At 35.9% G+C, this 20,665-nt stretch overlaps 1 protein-coding gene across 5 annotated transcripts in view; it reads left to right on the forward strand.

Annotated features, from left to right (window-relative positions):
- LRBA (LPS responsive beige-like anchor protein) overlaps positions 1-20,665 on the forward strand; it is a 766,866-nt gene that overhangs the window by 247,461 nt on the left and 498,740 nt on the right. The window lies entirely within an intron of this gene.

A 20,665-nucleotide genomic window follows, 5' to 3' on the forward strand; every position in this document is an offset into this window, starting at 1 on the left:
GAGATGAAAAGAGAGATAAAAGGGAGAAAACAAATGTAAAAGAGTGAAAGAATTAAAAGGTAAAAAGAAATTGAGGAAATGATTAAGTGGATCACTTTTTGTCTGATTTGTAGTAGCTGATTTTGCATTAATGGAACTGAAGACCCAGAGTATAGATTAAAAGATGCTACTGACTCCCCTTTGAGATAGTATTCTGAACAAACTTACTGTTTCAGCAGTGTTCGATTAGTGTTTTGGGTAATGTTGTTGGAAGATTGACCCTATCAGTCCTTTGATAACTATTTGAACTTGCGTGTAAGAATGAAAGCTTGCTCTCTATCTCTCATAAATGTTATGGAAAAGGGAGAAAAGAGTATTCGTAACTTTATTTGATTTTAAATACTACTAAAATCCTTTCCCTCAGAAATAATTACAGGTGCTCACAGACTAGTAACTTGCAATTATAATACTTCATGCTGAATTCTGTGATGGAAATATGTAAGTACAGGGTGCTTAAAACTTAACCAGGAAACATGATTCTTGAGAGGCATTTCAAGGATCAGTATGATTTGTCATGTAAACATTAGAAAATTGGAGGTTATGGAAAAATTGGAGGACATTTGTGTGAAAAATGTTTCAAACACAGGTAACAGAATATCTGAAGGCATTGTAATGTGGGAAGGTATATAGGATATTCGTGTGTGTGTGTGTGTGTGTGTGTGTGTGTGTTGGAGAGGTGGTGTTGGAATTGGACATCTAGATTCCTCAAGAGAGTGGGAAACCTTGGAAGATTTCAAACAAAAGAAGTCATTGTGATATTTGGGGCTTGGAAAGATTAACTGGCAGAATTATTTAGGATAGGTTGAAGGAGGGAAGACCTGATTGAAATGAACAACAGTAGCAAGGTTACTACAATGATCTATATGAAAAATAGAGCTACATTTTCCTGTAGAGTGTGGCAAGTAGTAGGTGATCAATAAAAACTGATATAGATTTATAGCAGTGATTACTAATTCATAGGGCAATGAATAAAATAATGACTAATTCTTTACTCTTCCTTTTAGTAAACATTTCAAAGTGTATAGTTATTGAAAAATAGCTTTTGGCTGATTTCAACACTAAGGTATTGGATGATATTGAAGTTTATATACAGAAAAGGAGGTAACTGGAGCAGTTGATTAAATATACAAATGTTCTGCTTAATGCAAAACACCCATGAGCAGATTTTTTATAATTTTTAGTGTTTATTGAAGTGTAATTCCTGGGCTTTTTTAAAGAAAAATTTATATGAGGTGATTTTGATCATTGTAGACTTTACTAAATGTAACTACCCTTACTTATGTATGTTACTGTTACATTTAATAGGTGAGGCAACATAGACTTATGATTAAGAGCATTGGCTTTGAAGATAGGCCTGGGTTCAGGTTTCAGCTTTGATACTTGGCAAGTGCTTTTGGTTTTTGAGTTTCAATTCCTCATCCATTTATTATATATTATGTCCCAGGAATTATTATTGCTACTGAGGATACAGTGCAATAAACAAAATAGATAAAGATTCTTTTTTTGTGTGTGGATTGTGTATTCAAGTAGGCATTGACAGATTATGAACAATAAAAAAATAAATAGGTTATATAATATGTGAATGATGGTCAGTACTATGAGAAAAGAAAATATGGAGCAGATGAGGGGAATTAAATTTTTGAAGGAAGTAGAAAAGTTTGGTATGGTTTGTAGTTAAAATACAGTGGCAGGATTAGGACTCATTGAGAAAGTAACATTGGAGCAAGCACTTGAAGAACACAGGGAGTCAGTTAAAGGGCCATGTATGGAAAAGCATAGGGAACAGCCAGTGTACAAGTGAGAGCCTCTGTAGTGTATTTGAGGAATGAGGCCAATATAGCAAGAAAAGAGTGATTAAAGTAGAATGAAATAGGAAGTAAGGTCAGAGATATAACATAGGGCAAGATTTTGTGTAGAGGCTTTATAATTTATTCTGTGGGAAACGACAGCCATTGCACGATTTTGAGAAGAGGAAGACAGTCTCCCTTATGAATTAAAAAGATCACTCTGGGATGGGTGCAGTGGCTCACACCTGTAATCCCAGCACTTTGGGAGGCTGAGGTGGGTGACTTGCTAGAGCCCAGGAGTTCAAAACCAGCCTGGGCAACATGGTGAAACTCTGTCTACAAAAAAAGCAAACAATTAACCTGGTATGGTGGCAGGGGCCTGTAGCACCAGCTACTTGGAAAGCTGTCAGGTGGGAGGATCCCTTGGGTCTAGGAGGACGAGGCTGCAATGAGCTGTGATCATGCTACTACAATGTAGCCTGGGAGATAGAGCAAGACCCTGCTTTGGGGGACAAAGAATTACTATGACTGATGCATGTAGGAATTTAAGGATAAAAGTGAAGAGATCAGCCAGAAGCAGTGGCTTATGTCTAGTTCCAGCACTTTGAGAGGCCGAGGTGGGAGGATCTCTTGAGCCCGAGAGTTCGAGACCAGCCTGGGCAACATAGTGAGACCCTGTCTCTACAGAAAATAAAAAGGATTAGTTGGGTGTGGTGGCGTGCACCTGTGATCCCAGCTACATGGGAGGGTGAGGCAGGAAGATCACTTGAGCCCAGGAGGTCGAGGCTGCAGTGAGCTGTGTTCACGTCACTTCACTCCATCCTGGGCAGTAGAATGAGACCCTGTCTCAAAAACAAACAAACAAATCAACAACAACAACAAAAAACAAAGAGATCAATTAGGGGGCTATTGTAGTAATTCTGGTTAAACATGATGGTGACTGGGACAAGGTTGCTAGCAGTAGAGGAGGTAAGAAGTAGTAGGATTGTGAACCTATTTTGAAGATAAGACCTGACAGGATATCCTAATGGCTTGGATGTGGGTTTAAAGCCAGGCATCACTCTTAAGATTTTTGGCCTTGTAAGTAGAGATACCAAATGCCTTTGTTTTGCATTACCATTCAAAGATCTTTATATATCAGACATCTTCGGAATATAGAAATAGTGTCTCCATTTGGAACAAAGCAAGATCATTTACTGTCTAGTATAATAATGTCTCTCTCTGAGCCAAAGACCAACAGACCTACTGGCCATCACAAAAGATTCAAGTGCCATAAGCTCAGAGTTCCTCTCTTGTAACACACTTTACTGCATATACAGGTGTCTGTTGGACCTGTGTTATTCTGTGGGAACTGAGACTTGAAGGTACTGGCACAAATGCTAATACTCTGGCTATTGCTATTTCTGAAAATTTGTTGAAACAGTTGTTTGAAAAATTTATTTTTATATCATCTGTTACCGTTTTCATAGTACCCTTTCTCTGACTTTTTGCCTTTGCTTTTCTTATTCTGTTTAGATTTTTTAGCCTCCCATAGTTAGAAACTCTTTTCTTTACTTCACTGCTTAGCCTATAGAGAACACTCAGCCTTTATCTTTTAAGTGTTTGAAATAAACAGTGGTGGAAGCTAAGAGTGATTAGTAAAATAGTGGAGGTAAAATTGGAAATTTTCATTCTCTCTTTATTTACAGCGTAGAATATATTTTAAGGGAAAATTTTAGTGGGTTATTTTTGTAAATCAGTGGATTTGGCTTTCCTTTTATAAATATTTAGTGCCTTGAGGTTACATGAGTTTTCATAGGAATAGATGTGTTTGTGAAGTAGTTTGGAGTGTTTGACTACTAGACTTAATCCCAGGGGCAGGAAGAATAATAATAAGGATTTTCCTTTTTACTGCAAAGACTAACCTTTTTTCTTCTTATTATGTAAGTCTGACCTGCCTTGACCTCATTTATAGCGTAGCTGCTATAAATTTTGCCCTTGATTAATGTTTTATTAGTGTAAATAACATGAAGACCTTTATAGACAGACTACAGCATAAGGTCTAACAGACTTGAAGAGTATCATTAGCAAATCAATTACTAAGTTCAGACATAAGTGATTGTTGTTTGGTAGAAACTGCTGATGTTTTCTAGGTAGCTATGATCAAGACAGCTGCTCTATGAGATGTTATTCTGTGAAATTTATAGTGATTTGCTGATGGTCTCTTTAACTTAACATTTGTTTAATAAGATATTTTTAAATACATTGTTTTGGTAATTTTGAGTTCAATTATTGGTATTTTTTATGTAAACAACACTCCATTTTAAACAAATTTATAGAGCTAGAATAATTGATAATCACTGACATAATTGTTACAACCTTGATGACTTAAAAGAGAAAAAAAAATACATATACTTACAATAAAAGGTTTCAGTTAAAAATGAAATTTTCACATATTATGAGCAAGAACATTGTTATTCCTGAATGATAATTTTGTTTATGAGTGTTTTATGATATCTTGAATCATTATTATCACCACCTCCGTTTATGTTTTAAATATGCAAGTGATAGATCTAAAAGAGTTTTCTTATTCTTGAAAGGCACAACTTTCTTTAAATCAATAGTTTTAAAGAACTTAAAGAATATTAAAGCCACCTTTTAGAGTCTGTGATGCTGTAGCACCACATCAACAGAAAATAATGTACAGTTATTACTGCTCCCTTTGACCCTCTTGAATGAAATCTGAGGGTTCAGTGTTATACCAAATTTAGGTGTGGTGTAGGTTACATTGTTTATGTATATTGGACCTGAATTGATTTATTTGTGTATTCGATTGTCTTTATCTTACTTATTTTTTTCTTCACCTTACAAATGTATTTAATTGAAACTGAATTGAATTGAAACATATTTAATTAAATTCCATAACACTGTTGCTTACATTTTTCAACTCAATTCTTTACCAATGAATCTTGTATGTTTTTTCTTATTTGGATAAATAAAGGGCTTCAAGTTCTTATTTTCCCTTTTATTCTTATTTTCTTGGAGGTTTTGGTGATATTACTTGCAAAAAATTTTAGTGTCTCAATATTGATGTTAATTTTGCTGGCAGAAATAGATCTGGCTGCTAGGTTGCCTCCTTTCTTCTTGCCAGCTTGCTTGTGATCCCTCCAAATACTTTTTAGAGCATTTTAAGCTCCTGATGTTGTTCTAGGTAGCTGTGATCAAGGCAGCTGCTCTGAGACATTATTCTGTGAAATTTGTAATGATTCGTTGATGGTCTCCTGTCTTATGACTTGTGTCTCTTAGAGAGAATGATGAATATTTTATGTATTTAGGTAGTGCTCTTTTTGTTCTTAACCTCTAGAATTTTGAAAAATCAGTGTAAATCCTCTATCAGTTTTCTGTCTTTTTTTTTTTTTTTAGATAGGGTCTTGCTCTGTTGCCCAGGCTAGAGTACAGTGGCATGGTCTCGACTTGCTTTAGCCTCGATCTCCCTGGCTCAAGTGATCCTCTCACCTCAGCCTTCTAAGTATCTGGAACTGCTATTGAGGACACCACACTTGGCTACTTTTTCAGTTTTTTTTTTCTTATAGAGGTGGGGTTTTGCCTTGTTGCCCAGGCTAGTGCTGAACTCCTGGGCTCAAGTCATCCAGCCTCCCAAAGTGCTGGGATTACAGGCATGAGCCACTGTGCCTGGCCTCCTTTCATTCTTGTTTCTAGTTTTATTAATGTTTTTATTAGTTTCTCTCATTGTTTCTATTTCATTTATATTTTAAATTAAAAAACAGGCATAGTTTTATTGGTTAATTTTTTAAATGTTTGATAGTAAAAGTCAGGGAAGTAGTAGACTATGAAACCTAGTTTAAAAGTATAATATTTGGTAAAAATTTTAAGATTAAATTCTCATCTTGAATCTTGTAATTTGTTAAATATGTAAATAATTAAAATAACCTATAATTGTAGTTTTGTGTTTAATTTAATAAAAACACATTTTAAGAACTTTCATAGCCTCCTACAACTTTACTTTTAGACGTGCTGCTGTGACTCTTCTTTTTCCCCCTTCCTTGGAAAGCACAGAAAGGGCAGATTATCCCACATACTTTTGGGCATGTTGCTTAATCATCCTCTAGGGACAGTCAGTGTCTGCTTATTACAGCAGTAACTCAGACTTGTATCCAAATATATGAATAGCCCACATAAAAGACATAATGCTTTGAGTACTAATACACTGGTCTGTCTTCAAAATTAATCTGCTTAGGTTGCATGTCTTCTTTCTGAGCATTCATTTAGCAGCTCCAGCCTTTGTCTTTACTTCTCTAAATAGCATAATTACCAGTAATGTTGGCAGAATGAGAAGAAGAATGACTAGAAGGGAAGGTGAAGAGGGAAAAGGGAGAGAGGGAGAGAGGCCAGAAAACATTTCATTTAGACCCTGTTTGGCCATGAGCACTTGTGTTTTAGATCTGGGTTATCCTTTGATAAAAAGACAAAGGTATTTATTGCACATAAGTAAACAGTGTGGCTAGAATATATTCTCATCTGTATCAGTGGAAGATAAAATTTGAATTGAGGTAGAGATTATCACTTGGAAATCCTTGAGTGTTACTTAAAGAGCCATATGCTTTTTCTGGTTTCAGTTTTAAAATTATATATGTAGGAAGATACTTTATAGAAAAGCACCAATTAAATTTTTTTATTATAATTTTTTTGTTTGTTTTAAGAGATAAGTTCCTGCCTTGTCACTCAGGCTCAAGTGATCTTCCTACCTTGGTCCCCCAAGTTGGTAGGATTACAGGCGTGAGTCACTGTGTTCTGCTTAATTGCATCTTGTAAACAGTTGTTTGGAAATGATGCTATTTTTGGGGTAGAGTCAGAGATCAACAATGGATTAGTTGAGCAGAGACTTTATCTTTTTTTTTTTTTTTTTGAGACAGGGTCTTGTTCTGTCACCCAGGCTGCAACCTCTTAACTCCTGGGCTCATGTCTTTATCTGTGTTTACTTCAATCCTGGATTGTATTGGTATAGAAGTTTCTCTGGGTGATTTAGAATGAAGTATATGCTCTTAAAGATTAGATTATTTAAATTAATGTTTGTCATTTTGTGAAAGTGTAATAGCTTATCAAAGAAGATTAGAATTTTCTCTCAATTAGGATAAGCATATGTTTCTTATTTATTTTATTCATATGTTTTGGTTTAAAGTACTTACATAGTCAGGTTATTTTTTATTTTTAATTTTATAGCTTGATTTCAGCTTATCATTAATATACTTCCTTTAATAGATTTTGAATATAGAGGCTTGTTTTGTGCACTTTATATGGGATTTTATAATTAAATGATTTTTCAATGGTTACTTTTTTTTTAGATGGAGTTTCAACTCTGTTGCCCACGCTAGAGTGCAGTAGCAATATCCAAGGCTCACTGTAGCCTTGATCTCCCTGGCTCAGATGATCCTTTCACCTCAGCCTCCCAAATACCTGGGACTACAGGTGCCTGCCACCACACCACAGCTTTTTTTTTTTTTTTTTTGTATTTTTTGTATTTTTTGTATTTTTTTGTATTTTTTGTATTTTTTTTTGTATTTTTTGTGGAGTTGGAGTTTTGCCATGTTGCCCAGACTGGTCTTGAACTCCTGCTCAAGTGATCCTCCCACCTTGGACTCCCAAAGTAATGGGATTACAGGCATGAGCCACCACGCTGATTTGTGGCTACTTTTTAAAGTTTGTTTTGTTCTGATTTATGTAAAAAAATGGTGCGTTTGAATGGTGCTTTTTCACCCCCTAAAAATGCTAAATTCTACTAGATTTCAGAGCTTTAAATGTTTCGCTATATAGGATTTGCTGTTTGACATTTTTTTTTTTACCAAGACCAAATGTATATGACTTTTAGCAAAGATGGCTTGGATATAACGTGCCTGTAGAATCTGCTTATGTTTGTGTAGATGTTTCATAGCCTTATACATTTTAAAAAACTACAACAGCTTCTATGTAAGTATGATCGTTTATTAAATAAACATGATTATAGAAAAAATGGATATGTATTAGGGATAGGTGAATAAAGGAACTCTCATAACCTTTGAGAAGAGTAAAATAAGAATAAAATGAAAATAGAGTCACTCACTTTATTCAGCAAATATTAATCCACACTGGCCACGTGCTGGTCCATATTCTCAGCTCTGGGAATTTAGCAATGGTCAGAATAGACATGCCTGCCCTGATAGCGTTTATTTTAATTGGTAAAGTTAGATAATAAAGAAATTAAAAAGTTGATAGTATGTTCAGCAGATAAGTGATATGAGAAAGTTAAAACAAGGAGGGGGAGAATAGGTACAATCGGATACAGAGGACATTGCAGTGTTAAATAAGAGTGGTCAGAGTGGAATCTGAAAGGATGAATTTCTATGAATCGCTAAGGAAATGTCACTGACAATGAAGAGACAAAGGCAGTTATAAGAAGATAGAAGGTGGTAGACATTGTACAGCAGAGGAATCTGCTGAATTCCAAGTGGAGAGTCAGGAGAGCCATTTCTCTGTATTTTTGCTTTTCTACATATAACTATCTTCTCTCTCTTTTTATTTGCACATTCTAGAGAATAGATTCTTTCATAGTCCTAAGAAATTATTTTGTCTAAAATAATTGGATAAAGGCTTGCAGCCTGGTCCTTTTGCTTCCATTCTAGCCTCTGTAATACCATGAGTTGTTTTAAAATGCTCAACTAGGGATTATCATGTAAAATAAGTTTGGAAAAACAGGTTGATGTCAGGATGTAACATTTATATTAAATTACTAAGGTTTTATATTCTCAGGATGAAATAACTTTATGGAGTATTTGCTATCTCCATTTAAACTGTAGTAAAGCATATGGATACCTTGTGGTCTCCCCGATCAAGGATATTGCCTTCCAGAAAAAGTGACTACTACCTGGGCTAAATTTCAATCAAGAAAGATCTAAATTGGCCTTAAATGTGTATGAAGCCCGTTAAAATTTTTTTTTTAATTTAAATTAATTTTTTCAGTCACCAACAAAATCTATTCTTTGTAAGGTTTCAGGTGTGTGTATTCTGTGATGTTAGAGCCTTTACATCCCTTATTCAAAGTTGTTACTGAGAGCTTTAACTGAGAAAGGTGCAGAGAGAGAACAATTTAGGGATTTTTGTGATACTTAATTATTGGATGTGCTGGGTGAGAGACAGAGAGAGATAGATGTCGTGAGGAGGCAGGTACATGGAGAGTTAGGCAATAATTCTTCACTATAAGAATAAAGGCTATGTTAATATATGGAGATGATATTTTGAAAAGTGAGGCTTTAGTAGTTCTCATATTACTGAAGAAAATCATTGGAAGCAATTTATCCCCTTCTCTGTAGCTAATTCTAAAGAAATTACTGTATTTAGAAGGATTGCCAATTCAGGAACATTATTTCCACATTCTCAATTATTAGAGTGTAGAAAGGTGGTAACTTTCCTTTCCCATCAATGGTCATGTCTAGTAGCAAAAATGACAGTTGCTGCTAATGGGGGTCACAGAAAGCCCAGGAAACAGAGCAGTAATATTGGAAAACTCTTGGTGAAAATGTGTATGTGCTTACCCAAGGTCTAGACTAGTATAATCAGATGTGGCCAATGGGCTGTAATGTAGTTATGGGAGATGGTTGTCATCATTATTGTTATTTATTGAGCCTCTAGTATGAATCTTTTCTAGTTGGTCACTTGATAGGGCTGTTTGTTTCCTAAGGCTGACACAAGCATTTTTTTCTTCCTTCTTGCACTGTAGGTGTAAATTATACATAGTTTTTTCTTCTTAATATTAAAATATGTGAATCGTTTTATGCTCTGCATTTAGACATTTAATCTACAGTAAACGCAACATTTTGAGGCTGCTTATAATAATTAAAACTTTAATTTACCTTTAATTAAATAAAATTGCTGTTCCTAAATATTGTATAATTTGCATATTTAGTAACATAAGCATATAGATGAGAAAAATTGACCCCTTACAATAGCCAAAAAAAAAAAAAAAATCGTTTAGATATCTAATTAGTTTAATTTTTGAAGTCATTTTAATATTTTCCTTAATGAAAGGACAAATAATATTGTGTGTATATTTAAAACAATGAGAGGTATGTAGTCAGGACTTTCTCAGATACTTTGATTTTAAAACATTTTGTAAATTGTGAAGGAAAAGATATATATGCTTCCCTTCTTCTCTGAAAGTATTATTAACTACTTTACATATATCCCAGTCACTTTTTATAATATTCTTTTAAATAAGTAAGGTTAGATGGTAATCATTTTGTATTATGCAGCGAAAATATTTCAAACTTAAATTTATGACACAGTTAAGTCTAAAAGCTCCATGGTTTTGCTGTTAACTGCTTAGATAAATTTAAATGCTTGAGAATATTTGGTTTGAAGTATTTCCGCAAACTATCCACTCATCAAATAATGATGGGGTATAGCCTACCTAAACAGTACCTGTTAGATATGTTTATTTAAAAAAAAAAAAAAAGCAAAAAATTTTTTTTACTCTTTTTTTTAAAGATTTTTCCTTTTTCCTTCCCTGCTTTCTTAATCAGTTCTGGTTAAGGAAGCACATCTTCTGAGAGAATAGAGTAATACACATATAATTCTAACAGAATGTTTATAAGATATTCTATAAACAAGTATATGCTGTATCTACAATAATCATTAGGGATAAGACTGACATAAAATAAGCTGGGCATTGTGGTTCACTCCTGTAATTCCAGCACTTTGGGAGACCAAGATGGGAGGATTGCTTGAGCCCAGGAGTTGAAGACCAGCCTCAGCAACATAGCATGAGCCTGTATGTCTTTACAAAAAAGTAGATAGTATGCACCTGTAGTCCTAGCTACTTGGGAATTTGAGGTGAGAGGATCACTTGAGGCCAGGATTTCCGAGACCAGCCTGGAAAACGTTGCAAGACCCCTGTCTCTACAAAAACGATACTAAAAATAAAGGTTGACATAAAGTAAAGGTCTTTGTAGGATAGAATTGCAGAATATTCCTCAGAGGGAAAGAGGAATGAAATGGATATGAAGGAATTAAGGTTTTGAATATAAAGAAAGGACAAAAAAGTAGATTGGGAGTGGTTTGTGGCACTCATTTTTTTACCATTCATTCAGTATCTATTTATTGATTATAATCCGTGTGCCAGGTACTATTCTGGAATCTGAGGATATAGCTGTGAATAAGTCTATGCTGTCATAAAGGAGAAAACAAATAATAAACAAGTAATCAAAATAAGACAATTTAGATAGTAATAAATGCTTAGAAGAAAACAAAGCAGAGTAATGTTATGAGAATAAACATATTGGCTTTTAGGGAGTATGGAGTGTTTAGAAAAATCTTGTGAAGGGGAAGCAGTTTGAATGAAGAGAAGTAACTAACCCTTTTGAGATGTATGTCACAACATTTTAAGGTGAGGAAACAGCAAGAGCAGAGGCCATAAGGAGTGAATAGTATTTGTGTATTATTTAAACAAATTGAAGGCCAGAGTGACTGGAACAAAATCAGCAAGAAAGAGAGTAAGGCTTGGGAATGTCAAGAGAACTATTCAATATTCAGCTCATATAAGGCCCTGTAAGCTATGCTAAGAAATTTGGATTAAACCTTATTCAGTAAGAGCAGAGTTTTTCATAGAGAAGTGGCATGATATAACTTACAGGGTTGTTTGTTTGTTTTGCTTATTTGTTTGTTTTGTTTTTGAAACAGGCAGGGTCTCTGTTATACAGGCTGGAGTGCAGTGGCTTATGGCAGCTACATACTCCTGGCTAATGTGATCCTCCCACTTCCCTCCTGAGTAGTTGGGACCACAGGCACATGCCACCATGCCCAGCTATTTTTTTTTTTTTTTTGGGTAGAGATAGGGTCTTGCTATGTTGTCCAGGCTGTTCTTGAGCTCCTGGGCTCAAGCAGCCCTTCCGACTTGGCCTCCCAAAGTGCAGGAATGATAGGCATGAGCCACTGGGGTTGTCTTTTCACTCTGTTGGTTTTGTCCTTTGATGCACAGAAGGTTGTTATTGTTGTTGTTTTTTCCTTTTTCCTTTATCTTTTTAAAAATAGACATGGAGTCTCACTATGTTGCCCAGGCTGGGCTCAAATTCCTGAGCTCAAGCAATCTTCCTGCTTTAGCCTCCCGCAGTGTTGGGATTACAGGTGTGAGCTGGTTTACCTGGCCCAGAAATTTTGATGTAGTCCAGTTTATCTATTTTTTTTCTGTTATTACCTGTGCTTTTGGTATTACATCCTAGAAATCATTGCCAAATTCAGGGTCATGAAGCTTTTCCTTATGTTTTCTTTTAGGAGTTTTATTGTTATAACTCCTACATTTAGGTCTTTGATCCATTTTGAGGTAATTTTGTATATAATGTAAGTGCCTTAGTCTCTGTATGCTGCTATAAAAAATACCTGAGACTGGGTAATTTATAAATAATAGCAATTTATTTCTCACAGTTTTAGAGGCTTAGAAGTCCAAGATTAAGACACTGGCAGGTTTTAGTGTGTGATGAGGGCTGGGTCTCTGCTTCTAAGATGGCACATTGAGCACTGTGTCTTCACGTGGTAGAAGCCGAAAGGGCAGAAGAGGCTTAAACATTGTGTGATGACTGTTCTTTAAAGGCCTTAATTCCATTCACTAGGGAGGAGCCCTTATGACCTAATGACGTCAGAAAGGCCTCATCTCTTAATACTATTGCATTGGAGATTAGGTTTCTGCAAGAATTTTGGAGGGGGATACAGATATTCAAACCATAGCAACAAGTATCTAATTTCTTTTTTTGTGTGTGTGAGATAGAATCTTGCTCTGTTGCCCAGGCTGGAGTGCAGTGGTGCCATCTTGGCTCACTGCAACATTTACCTCCCAGGTTCAAGCGATTCTCCTACCTCAGCCTCCTGAGTAGCTGGGATTACAGGTGACCACCACCATGCCCAGCTAATTTTTGTATTTTTAGTAGAGACGGGGTTTCACCATGTTGGCCAGGCTGGTCTCGAACTCCTGACCTCGTGATCTGCCCGCCTCGGCCTCCCAAAGTGTTGGGATTACAGGTGTGAGCCACTGCGCCTGGCTCAATTTTATTCTTTTGTATGTTGATATCCAGCTTTCCCAATACCATGACTTACATTCTTAGAAATATGAATTGTGATAGGATCAGTATGCAGGGCAAGAATGAGAGCAGATAAATCAGTGAAGATATTACTGGAGTATTCTATAAAAGAGGGAGTGGTGACTTAGAATGATGTGGTAGCAATGATGATGGAGAGAAGTAAACATATATGTGATGTATTTAATAGTTAAGGCAGTAGAACTTGCTTTTATGAATGGGATTTGGAGGTGAGAAAATGACAAAATCCAAGATTATTTCTTGAGTTTGAGTGGACTTTGGTGCTATTTATTTATTGTGGTGGAACAAACTGAGGTAGTGATGGGGAAGAGGTATTATTGGCAGTGAGTAGGTAGAATCAAGAGCTCTGCTTTGGAAATGTTGGATTTGAAATGCTCTATTGGGTATCCAAGTTAAGATTTTAGTTGGACAGTTGGCTCTGTGAGTCTGAAATATAGGAGACTAAGGATAGTGTTAGAGATATAAACACAGGAATTAGTACTATGTAGGTGGGATTAAAAGTCATAGAACTGGATGAAATAATTTAGAGGGAGGAAAGAACACACAGCTGAGCTCTTGGACATTACAAGATTTGTAGGTAGTGCGGCGGAGGATGTAGCAAAGGGGACAGTGAAGAAAAAGCCGCTAGATAGGAGGAAAACCAAGAAAGTGCTTTATATTATTGCAGAAGTTAAGAGAAGAATATGTTTTAAGAACCTTAAGAACCTTTTTGAAGTTATCTTGCTATTTATATATAGTCCTATAACTTTCCATATGAGATTGTGAACTCTTTGTGGACAGTGTTATGCATGTTTGTATTCCTTACAGTTAGCAGCTTAAAAGTGACTGGCAGAAGTGGATATTCAAAGAGTTTCTTTTCCTTATAGGTGCTGCTGGGTCCCCAGCAATGATCAGGCACTGTTCTATGCTTTGGTTATGTAAAGAAAAAGTATAAATGGTTGGTGCATTGTCAAATGGAAGACAGATTTGTAAATACATAATTGAAAATGTGTTATACAGAAAGTTTCAAAATAACAAGTACTAAAAAAGAGGCTTATGCACTTTGGTAGGGGATTACTTCTATGGAGAGAAAGCAGGTGTGGGATCAGGAAAGGTTTTGTAGTGAACCTTTACTTTGGTTTAGCTTTGAAGGTAGGTTAGATGGAATATGAAGTGAGGTCATTCCTGGGACAGTAGGACCAGTGGCAAAGGAGTGTATAGTAATAGGGTGTAATGTTTGGGAAAGTAGTTCCTGGCCTGGAGTTCTTAGAGTATAAAATTTTAACAACAATGAGACTGATTTATAAGCCATGCAAAGTAGTCTCTTTTGTAGATCATGGGAAGCTGGCTGATGACTGATACCTTGTTAATGATACAGTGATGATCAGATCTTCATTTTAGAAAGATGACCCCAGTGAAGAATGGGCAAGAATAGTAAGACTCATGGAAAGAAGTTGGATTGGAAGCTATTATAATAATCAAAGACATGATCCTGAGTGCCAGTGAGTTTCCAGTGAAGGGCACTGGAAAATGTTACAAAGATAAACAACTTTTGGCCAGGCGTAGTGGCTCACACCTATAATTCCAGCACTTTGGGAGGCTGAGGCGGGTGGATCACGAGGTCTGGAGATCTAGACCGTCCTGGCTAGATCTAGATGGTGAAACCCCGTCTCTACTAAAAATACAAAAAATTAGCCAGGTGTGGTGGGGAGGGCTTCTGTGATCCCAGCTGATTACCAGGAGGCTGAAGGCAGGAGAATGGCTTGAACCAGGGAGGTGGAAGGATCATGCCACTGCCCTGCAGCCTGGGTGAGGTCCTGTCTCACCAAAAAAAAAAAAAAAAAAAAAAAAGAGAAAAATAACTATTAAAGTTATTGCAGAGGTAGAATGGGAAGTACTTAGTCTATTAGATCTGTAGGATGCTGAAGAAGGAAGATATGACTGATATTTCTAGCTTTAGTAACTGGATAAATAATGGATATCTTAATGGGGCAGAGAATGAAAGAATGAATGATCTCTGGATAAGGGACTATTTTGATAAATTATGGTACACTCCATCCACATGAGTCACTTGAAGCTGTTCTGATTACATACTGGTATACGGTTAAGTAAAATATACAAGTAGTATAGTATGACTTCTTAAATATTTAAAAAATATTTTGAAACACCACAGTTTATGTACATTTTATTGTGTATATATATGCACATAAATACTGTATGTGTTTCATACATATGAACATAAATACTGTGTATGTTTCTATAAGTTTAGATAAATGTAAGGACAGGAACATAAACTACTGATGGTGGTATGTTTTCCGAAAAGTGAACAGGAAAGAGGGTTGGGAGCTTTCACTTGTTGTTTCATTATTAAAGTGTTGCATGGTTTTTAAATGCTACATAACCAGAAAAATGAATGAAACATCAAGACAGAAAATTATCCGTCTACCTATCTGAGTGTATGTGTCAGTAAATGGACATCTTGAAAACTACATAATAGAAAGGGATGTTTTGGTTCTCTTGAAAATGGAACACACAAGATTTTTTCTTGGCCGGTCGTGGTGGCTCACGCCTGTAATCCCAGCACTTTTGTAGGCCAAGGCGGGTGGATCATGAGGTCAGGAGATTGAGAACATCCTGGCCAACAAAGTGAAATCCCGTCTCTACTAAAAATCCAAAAATTACCTGGGCGTGGTGGCGCATGCCTGTAATCTCAGTTACTCAGGAGGTTGAGGCAGGAGAATCGCTTGAACCAGGGAGCCAGAGGCTGCAGTGAGATGAGATAGCGCCACTGCACTCTAGCCTGGTGACAGAGTGAGACTCCATCTCAAGGAAAAAAAAAATTTTTTTCTCTTGATAACTTTGTTCATACTGTTATCTGAAGTATCTTTCTCTCTTTGTTGCTTTTGCCCTTTGTTTAAGGCTCATCTTCGTGCTCTAATTTTCTATTGGAGCTTTTTTTCATCTTTAGTAGATTATTGTGATCTTTGCTTCTGTAGAGATATGATAGCAAACGTATTTTTATGTTCTAATTTTATTTGTATTGCTTATTTTATAACAAATTCCCACAAATTTTGCAGCTTGAAACAATTTTATGTTTACTATCCTACAGTTTCTATGGATCAGCAGTCTAGACTCAGCTGGATCTTCTGCTTAGAGTTTTACAAGTCTACAATAAAGGTGTTGGTCAAACTGCATTTCTTTCTGGAGCTTGGGGTCATAAATTTCTTGGCAGAATTCAGTTCCATGCTGTTGTGGGACTGAGTTTCCCATTTTCTTGTTTACTGTCACTGTGAGGATGCTCTCAGATCCTACAGGCTGTCCATACTTCCCTGTCTCATGGCCTTGTCACACATAGCCACTTACTTCTTCTTCAAGGGTGGCAGGAGAATCTCTGCAGTGTGCTAGGGCAGAGCTTTATTACATAAGTACCAGAGTGATTATCCCATCACCATTGGCATGTCAAGTAACCTAATTAAGGAATGATTATCCCATAATCTTTACCATATTCTGTTTGCTAGAAGGAAGTGCCAGATTTTGCCCAGGTTGAACTCAGGGGGTTGGGATCATATAAAGCCACGACTCACTGGAGGTCACATTAGGGTATGTCTACCATAGCACTTATATTAATATGAATTTCAAGCTGGAAAGGACTCCAGTGTATTCTCTTTTTCCCCAACTAAAATATAATGAAAGGTCATCTTTGCTGCTTAGCCTAGTCTATAATGTAATAGGTGTTGAACAGATGTTTGACAGTGTTTTTAAAAGGCAGAGGCACAAAAATGTTAAAAGATCAGAATTAGCACTCAAAAGATTTATTGTTATAATGTGTATGAAATGATGAAACGTTTATTTTTAGGGCATTGGCTATGAAACAGCATAAATTAAAGCTGAGAATATTACAAAGGAAATATTGACAAGATTTGTTGATGGATTAGGGGCCTGGAGGATGGTGGTAGAGAAGAGGGAAGAGACTAGAGTAACTTTGAGGTTACTTGTTTGGGGACTAGTAGGATAGTGTGCCATTGACTAATCAATTCAATTAATGTTTGAAAGTACAAGGCAATATATTGATGTTAAATTCACAATGTGGTTTTAGGTCTCTAGAGGGAAACTAAGAACCCAAACTAGTATTTCACATCTGTACTCTTGAAAGCCCTTGCTTTCTCTATCTGTAGAATCAGAGGAAGTTATTCATTAGTGGGTTTTAAAATTACACTAGGGATTGTTTTTGTCTGTAATGCCTAAATGAGTACTGTTTAATAGCATTTGAAAAGAAATACCCTGATGATGTCATCTCAAAATCACAGATAAGGTATTGCACTAACTTCTAAAGTAGCTGGAAGACAGTTTGGGGATAGAAGAGAGAGTCTGACAGAGCTGGATTCAAATTATGATAGTGTATGTGAGCCTAATAGAGATCGAAACAAAGTGATAGAATGGCAGAAAGCTTCTTTATTTTCTTTAAGGATTTTCTGTTTTCCTTTCTTTTGATTGTTGATTGTTGTAAAGCTTCAAAGAACAGAGAAATATAAGGAGGAGGACTTAAGCCTCACTCGCTAGCCCAGACATGTGCTTTTTCTGTAAAAGGCCAGATAGTTCTTTAGGCCTTGCAGTACACATGGTCTTTTTCACAACTGGTCAACTCAGTGTAGTATGGTGATTTGAAAACAGCCATGGATAACACTTAAACAAATGGGCCTAGTTGTGCTCCTATAGAATGTACTAACCAAAAACTGTTGGCAGGCTAGATTTGATACACATACCTTAATTTGCTGACCCCTGTTCTAGATTATTGGCAATTAAAAGAAAGTATATTTTCTTTTATATGTTCCCCAAGCTCATATTATTCATAATATTCCTCAGGTTTATTTTTCCTCTTAGCGTATATTGTGGACATCATTTTGTCAATTTGGAACAATCTACTTTTATTGTATGATTGTATATTTTGATTATTTAAGATTCTCACTTTCATAGATAGTGTTGTAGTGAAATTCATTGATTCTCAAGGAATATTTTCCACATGTTTTTCTGCACTGTGGGAACATGTTCATATAGCACATTATTAAGAGTGCTGGCCGGGTGCGGTGGGTCACGCCTGTAATTCCAGCACCCTGGACAGCCAAGGCAGGTGGATCATTTTAGGTCAGGAATTCAAGACCAGCCTGGCCAACATGGTGAAACCCTGTCTCTACTAAAAATACAAAAATTAGCTGGGGGTGGTGGCTCATGTACCTGTAATCCCAGCTACTTGGGAGGCTGAGACATGAGAATCACTTGTACCCAGGAAGCGGAGGTTGCAGTGAGCCGAGATCCTGTCACTGCACTCTAGCCTGGGCAACAGAGTGAGACTCTATCTCCAAAAAAAAAAAAAAAAGTGTGATCATTGCTGTGGATCCATGTTTCTGTTTTGTTTTTTTTTTTTGTTTTTTTTTTTTGAGACAGAGTCTTACTTTGTCGCCCTGGCTGCAGTGCAGTGATGACATCACAGTTCACTGCAGCCTCCACCTCCTGGGCTCAGGTGATTCTCCTGCCTTGGCCTCTTGAGTAGCTGAGACTACAGGTATGCACTACCATGCTTAGCTAATTTTTTTTTAATTTTATTTTTAATTTTTTTTGTAGAGAAGAGGTCTCTTTATTTTACCCAGGCTGGTCTCAAGCTCCTGGGCTCAAGCAGTCTTAATTCTAAGTGCTGGGATTATAGGCATGAGCCACTGTACCTGGCCTTATTTATATTTTAAATAAAAACATTGCTACAAAGTGAGGCAAGTGCCCTGTGGAATGGGAGTAAGTTCATGTCATTGTTGATGACTGCTGGGTGTAACTTTTGTAGGTGGGCATTTTCTAGTGGCACTTTTTAGCCACTTTTGTTATATAAATTAAAAAAATAATCCTTACAGGCCATGTATGTTCATGCCCATAATTTCAGCACTTTGGGAGGCTAAGGCAGTAGGATCCCTTGAGCTCAGGAGTTTGAGACCAATGTAGACAACATAGTGAGACCCTGTCTCTATAACACCAAAATAACTTGCAGGATACGATGGCACATGTAAGTAGTCCCAGGTACTCAGCAGACTGAGGTAGGCAGATCACTTGAGCTTGGGAGGTTGAGGTTTCTGTGAGCCATAATTGCACCACTGCACTCCAGCCTGGGTGACAGAGTGAGACCTTGTCCCTAATAATAATAATAATAATAATAATAATAATTCTATCCCTGTACACTCTATCTTCCCAACTCCTATTAAAGAAGGAAGTTTAGAAGACCTATACATAACAAACATGTTCCAGATTACATAAAGTGAATCATTCTGTTGATATGTTTATAAGTAAATGGTGTTATAAAAGCATTAATCAGAATGGGTCATTTGTTTATACATCCAAGACATTTTATTAAAAGATTTAGAACTCTGTAGGCATTATCAGTGTTCCATATGAGTCCCTTTATATAGAGGTAGCACTGAAGGTAGCCATTTCTTAATCTCTTAACTTCTAATACCATAGGTTTATTTTTTTAATTTTTATCTTTATACAAGGCAGTTCATACATTTTATATTTTTTGTGTGTTTTTGCTCAATGTTGTTAGTGAAATTCATATTGTTATGCATAATACTAATTCTTTTTGTTCCTACTTAGGATTTTACTTTATGAAAGTCCAACATTTTAAAAATTAGCTATATTTTTAATGGACATTTGGGTAGTTGCTAATGTTTGGTTATTGTAAATAATTGCCATGAACATTTTAATGAATATATTTTGTGATTATAAGAGTCCATGTTACTTCACATCTTTGATATAACTTGGTAATGCCAGCCTTTTAAACATATATAGCCATTCTGGTGGAGTGTAGTATATTTTATAGTTTTAATTTTTATTTCCTTGATTACTAGTATTGCTGAACAACTTTTCGTAATCTTATTCACCATTTGGAAATCTTCTTTTGTGAAGTGCTTGTGTTCTTTTCCCATTTTAAAAATTGTGATCATTTTCTTTTATTTGTAAGAGGCTTTTTAATATTTTTAAGATATCAGTTTCTCATTAGTTGTAATTATTCCAAATATATTCTCCCTCTCTGAAGTTTGGTTTTTAATTCTCTTAGTGGTGGCTTTCATAAACACAAGTCTTTAAATTTTGATGTGGTTCATTTTGTCACTATTTTTCTTATGTTTTGTGTATTTTTGTTTGGTGCAGTAAGTCTTTACATTGACCCAGCCAGGAAGATGCTCTCTTACGTAATCTTCTAGAAACTTTTTAAACTTCCTGAAATCTTTAGGTCTTCTCTAGGATTCGTTTGGAATTGGTTTGTTTGTATGGTTTGAGGTAGAAGTCAAGGTTAATTTGTCCATATGAGCATCAGTTGATCTAAGACCAGTTTTTGGAAAAGACCATCTTACTTTTAAGTCTTTTAATATCATTATCATGATTTTCATCTCTGTTCCCCTCTTCAAGAATGTCTCACGTATTCTTGTTTGTTTACATTTTCTATGGCTTTTAGAATTAAATTTGAACTCATCAGATTATGCAGAAAGACCTACTAGGATTTTGATTGGACTGTATCTATAAATAGCTTTGTGGAGAATTGATATCTTTATAATACAGGCCTTTCCCTTTCATGAACATAGTATACTTTTTTCTTTAAGTTTTTTTAACTTCTTTTACCATTCTTTCTGTTTGACATGCAGAATTCTAGCACATTTTTCTTTCCTATTCCTACATATTTTCATGGTTTTGAATGCTTTTCAAATAGTA

This window comes from Papio anubis, chromosome 3 (genome assembly GCF_008728515.1).
Source record: "Papio anubis isolate 15944 chromosome 3, Panubis1.0, whole genome shotgun sequence".
Taxonomy (NCBI): Eukaryota; Metazoa; Chordata; class Mammalia; order Primates; family Cercopithecidae; genus Papio; species Papio anubis.